The sequence below is a fragment of the Rhopilema esculentum genome, chromosome 16 (genome assembly GCF_057945365.1).
Source record: "Rhopilema esculentum isolate cy_ngs chromosome 16, ASM5794536v1, whole genome shotgun sequence".
Taxonomy (NCBI): Eukaryota; Metazoa; Cnidaria; class Scyphozoa; order Rhizostomeae; family Rhizostomatidae; genus Rhopilema; species Rhopilema esculentum.
The window spans coordinates 15,637,999-15,643,998 of NC_142830.1; positions in this window are offsets into that span (position 1 = coordinate 15,637,999).

Genomic DNA, 6,000 nt, shown 5'->3' on the forward strand with positions numbered 1-6,000 from the left:
GCGCACATTATTTTAAATTGAAAGATATGATAATTTTAAATCCAAAAATGCTATCAATGAGTTCGGCGAGACCTTGCTAATATGCTTTCAGTACTCTTATTTTTATGTCTTTCATCGATAGCAAAATCAAAGAGGAAGAAATCTGTGCTACTTGTAAGAGGAATATCCTGAAAATTTAATTAAAAAGCATACAAGTTATTATATATTTGAAAATAATTACTGTTTCTAAATGGATTATGAAAATTGAGCTTTTCTCAAACCATGATTAACATAGCTTATCAATTGAACCCGGAAGGTTTCCTCTTCTGGCGAAGACGAAAAACAGAAAAATTGCCAAAGCGTAATTGGCAAATTAAGAAAAAAGAAAAATAGCACACAGCGCAAAAGCTTGTCAATGCATAAATTGTTAATATTTGCACCAATGGTTGACTTGGTGATGGTGCAGTGCAGCAAGAATTAGCAGCAGTGATAACTGAAGGAGAGTTTCCATCAAACTATGTCCGTATTTTGCTCGCGCATTTGACACCTTTAAGAGTTACAACGAGTTCTCTATAGAGATTTTACATAAAAGGATTATTTTGCTGTAAAGTTATGGTTTAACTTTTTTATATGATATGACTATATATACAGTTCTACTCTATCAAATTGCCAGGCTGACAGGGGTGACCAACTGATTGACAGGGGTGACCAACTGATTGAAAGGGGTAACCAACTGATTGACAGGGGTGACCAACTGATTGACAGGGGTGACCAACTGATTGACAGGGGTGACCAACTGATTGACAGGGGTGACCAACTGATTGACAGGGGTGACCAACTGATTGACAGGGGTGACCAACTGATTGACAGGGGTGACCAACTGATTGACAGGGGTGACCAACTGATTGACAGGAGTAAGCAACACATTAACAGGGGTGATAGTCCTGGGGCAAGCAGGACAACCAGGCAGTTGCCAATTTCCCATCAAGATCTGGGAAAGAATAAGTGATAATTGGTCGCCATTGTGACCCGTTTGCAATCCTCTTGTTATTTTGAAACATTGATTCTGAGAATTTCTAGACATTGTTTCAATAATTGTAGGAACGTTACTATTCAGAGAAGTTTTTCTAGTAAAAATGGTTTTTTCAATCAAAAGTTGAGATAGGTGGAAGTCGAAGTCGTGTTTTAGGGTAATAAGCAGAATTCTCACGTAAGGGAACTAAAACAAAAATTTATATAGGTTCTAAATTTGGTCTTTACCTATGTAAGCTAAACATATTTACACAATTCTAAAATAATAGCGTTGATTATATTAACTGGCTAATTAAAACCTATGATATTTGATACTTTTGATACATGTTAATAAATAAGTATAAACATTTCTTAATAACTTCTGTACCGTTTGTCGCTGCAGTATCAAATTTTGAAAAATATCACCTTTCGATTTAGGAAAGATTTTACTATAACGGAAATTATAAAGAAGGATGACAAAAGATTAGCTAGAACGAAAGAACAATAAAGAGGCAAGGTAGACATTAAAAAGGAAGGCCCTTAAGGACCTTTTTGACAAACGTTTATATTTAAAATAATGAGCAACAGGGTGCTGCACATGGGAAATCAATTATAAAAAATCAAATTCTATTTACAAACTAACTTGTGTTGTAGAGGAATATAATTTCCTGTACTTAGAGAGGTCTGAAATGACAATGACATCTATTACAACAAATTCAATAATGTGATATAATTTCAATTATTATTCATAGCCGTAAATTGATTACCTAATTTTCTTAAATAATGCAGATGTTTGGCGAAAAAAACATCTGCACAAAGTCAAACTATGTTTTAGTGAAATCTGCTTTGTTTGAAAACATCATTGTTACAAAAATTGACAAATTTAATTCATGATTGTAGGTTAAAGAATATTGAGCAATGTGTAAATCGGTTTATCTCAAATGTAGCAAATAGCTTTAAAAACTGGCTAACTTTTTTATCAAGACTGCAGACGAGACAAAAAACTGTACATTAATATCGGGGTTGTGAGAGGCGCGCTGCCGTAGGCAGAACAAAGCCTCCAACTGATTGTCCTTATCAGACCAATGAAGTTTAAATACATTGTCGTGCTTTAAAGGCAGTAGCGTGCTTTTTTATATTGGAGAAATTAATGGAAGCAGGACCTCCCTGGTTCACCCACTTTTTTGTCTAGCCAATGTTGATCTTTTCTCTTTTATGTTGTGTTTGATTTTTTAAATAGCTGTATTTGTAAGAAAGTGCTTCCCACTAGAAAAATGAATGAGTGATGTAAAGGATCCACAATACACATAACATAGGTATTTAGGTCTGACGCAAAAGACCGCAACCAAGGAAGATTGTTTGGTGAAAGAGTTTGGCGCTAGAGTATCTAACAGATGATAAAACCCATTCCAAGTTGCTTTTGCAGGCAAAACAATCAAATTTAGTGCACATCTTGTATCATATCAAATATGTTAAAGTACACCCAAAAGAGTTTAAGCTATAATATTAAGCCGAAAGCGCATTTGATATGGCGTATATTGAATGATGGTGAAACTTAAGTGGATTTTATCATAATCATAAGACAGTTCTGATATTAGTAAGGGGTTCATAGATTAGTAATACCCATTGCATCTATCTAGATTTAGAGATTTGGAATGAGACTGCTAATTAAGAATATGTTTTTCATGAAAAATCTGATTTGTTTTCAGAACACATCTATTTGGTCGAAAATTATTTAGATAGATAGATAGATAGATAGATAGATAGATAGATAGATAGATAGATAGATAGATAGATAGATAGATAGATAGATAGATAGATAGATAGATAGATAGATAGATAGATAGATAGATAGATAGATAGATAGATAGATAGATAGATAGATAGATAGATAGATAGATAGATAGATAGATAGATAGATAGATAGATAGATAGATAGATAGATAGATAGATAGATAGATAGATAGATAGATAGATAGATAGATAGATAGATAGATAGATAGATAGATAGATAGATAGATAGATAGATAGATAGATAGATAGATAGATAGATAGATAGATAGATAGATAGATAGATAGATAGATAGATAGATAGATAGATAGATAGATAGATAGATAGATAGATAGATAGATAGATAGATAGATAGATAGATAGATAGATAGATAGATAGATAGATAGATAGATAGATAGATAGATAGATAGATAGATAGATAGATAGATAGATAGATAGATAGATAGATAGATAGATAGATAGATAGATAGATAGATAGATAGATAGATAGATAGATAGATAAAGTCTATTTTCAGAGGCCAAACCTGGTTAGCGTTATAACTAATCTTCCTCAGGGTCCTATCTTCTAACTACGCAATAAGAATATAATACTATTTTTTTTAAAAAAAAGTGTCCTTTAAGTTTCTAAAAAGCCTAGTGATAATTTTGTTTAAAATTAAGTTTAAGTATTTAAAGCTGAAACGCCAAGGTAATGGTGATACACTTTTTCCTTGAAAATTCCCAGAGATGTTGACTGTCTAATGTTAAGTGGAAGTTCATTCCATATTTTACTTCCTTTCATTGATATTGACTGATCAACCTTTTTCAGTTTTGATCTGGGCACATACAAGTTTCTGTGTGATGACCTTCTCGCCAATCGCTGTTTAATCTGATTTTGATGAGTGAACAAATCAGTCATATATTTTGGAGCTAGTCCATTTAGACTACTGTGGCTGTTTTTAAGATAATTCTTCGTTGAATGGGCAGCCACTTAAGTTTCTTAGACAGTGGACCTGAATGTTCACGGTCTGGAAGGTCATATATCAACCTAGCTGCTCTCTTTTGAAGCTTCAACAGCGAGGATATCTTCGTAGAAGACCCCCAAACCACACTGCCGTAATCAAATAGACTTGTATGAAGTTTTGATAGAACAATTTTTTTGTATCAAATTGCAGGTAATGCTTCATCCTAAGAAATAGAGCAAGGTTGCGGCTTACAGTATTGCATACGTTTTTAACTTGATCGTTCCATGTAAGATCTTGGTCAATAATAACTCCAAGGAGCTTTTGTTGGTGAATCTGAAGACAGCACAGTGATCGCTTATAGCTATTTTTGGTACCTTTGTCGCCCTGAAACACTCTTTTCGTGAAACGTAGATATGATCTATGAGAGTTCTGGATGTCTCAGAGACTCTTGTCGGTTTTGCTATCATCTGCTCTAACTGAAATTCAACGAGTAGCTCTTTCAAAGGGTGGTATTTAATTTTATCAATGTCCTTCCAATCAATATCCAGGTCAACCATGATAATAATTTCCAGTAAACATGTTTGACCATAACTATTCATATTGTTCTCAACCTTCAAAAACAAATGATCTAATTGTTTGATATTTAGTTGTTGAATTTTCATTGACAAATTTAGCAATGTAATGTTTCGAGTGCCCCTCGCGAGAAAACTGGATGTTGGAGCCTTTGAATGTAGCTAGACAATCACAAACGCAGTAAAGGATATCACCAATAACGGAAATAAAGTTGATGGTTTCTTGCATTTTTCTGTAAATGATGGAGTGCTTTACCTTTCATGCTTCTTAATTTTATCATATTCCCACACACTGCGCTTCTGCCAGCGTGGTGAATGCTAATCTTGGCTCGGTAGGTTTCAATGCCATCCAGGTCTCCCTCTGCTAGGTCAAACAAACTAGGCAAAATATGCTAGGCCAATCAAGGAGTAATTTCAATCCACTTTAATCGGCAAGATGATGTAGGATCTCTGTAAAAATATAAACAGGCTGATATGACTGCAAAAGGTCGTCTAGTCTTTCCCCCTTCTTTTTAGGATCAAAATTTTTGATAACGGTCCTGTGTCATTCTCCCAAAGAAAAAAATTTCACTTAGAATAGGAAAAGCAGAGCAAACACACACCACTAACAAAATTATGCTCAATTAGCCAACTTTAGTTTATGAAATTTATTTAAAAAATTCATAAAAATTGACTATCTACGGTACGGTAAGAACAGGTATGGTCGTGGATGCCGTTGTATTGGACAGCCGCTTTTAAAAAATACCACGAGAGTTTAATTAACACCTGATGTAAATTTCAAAAGACTTTTGTTAAATTACACTGCAGGTAAGTTATAAGCGTGAGAATGTGGTGTTTTGAAGAAAATTATTGGATTTTAATATCATACCTATATTTTTTCGAAATAAGATTATAGATGAGAAAACAGCCCTGTCCAGAAGTGGCCTCACGTTTTCCACAATCGCCAACAAAACTCCTGTACTTTTTCCCCAGGAAGATTTTGTTCTCTTGATCTCTACAAACCATTCTTATCGATCTTGATCTGTTACAGAGTGCTCACTCTACCATGCCAATGTCTGCATTTTAGTTTCCCCAATGGCCACGGGGGCTTGAAGATAAACCATTTTAATAATACGTATCAATATTTTGCTTAGAATGATATATGGTTTGAGGTTTTAGAAAGAATTAGGAAGTGAGATTGCAGATGAGACGAGATTAGATGGCTACATAATGATATATTTGTATAAAAACTTGGAGATAATTGTTATAAGCGCCCCATCCAAAAGAACCCTTTTAAAAATAGGCTAAATTAGTAAGCCTCCGGGGGTCTAGATCAAGGATTCACTGTATTCTTGAAAGCAAAAGCCTTTCCAGATCCATCAACTCCCATTTTATAGGGTCATCTCCTGTTCGACATTCGTTCCGTTCAAATTCCACGCACTATATTCACCGGGCCCCGTTTGCATGTGTTGACCTTCAAGTCTCTTATTCTAACTTATGAGTTTGAGTCTATTCCAGATTGCGTTGTCTATTCTGACCTAACAGAGCTCGATATGCAAAAGCACAGAGCAATAGATCTAGAAGATGATAGGCTAGAAATAAAACATGTTCTCTAATACTCCGAGTTTCGTGCTTGCGCACTCATCAGACAAGCGATTCTACTATAAAGTGAGATTTATATTTTAGATTGCGTTGTCTATTCTGAATTAACAGTGCTCGATG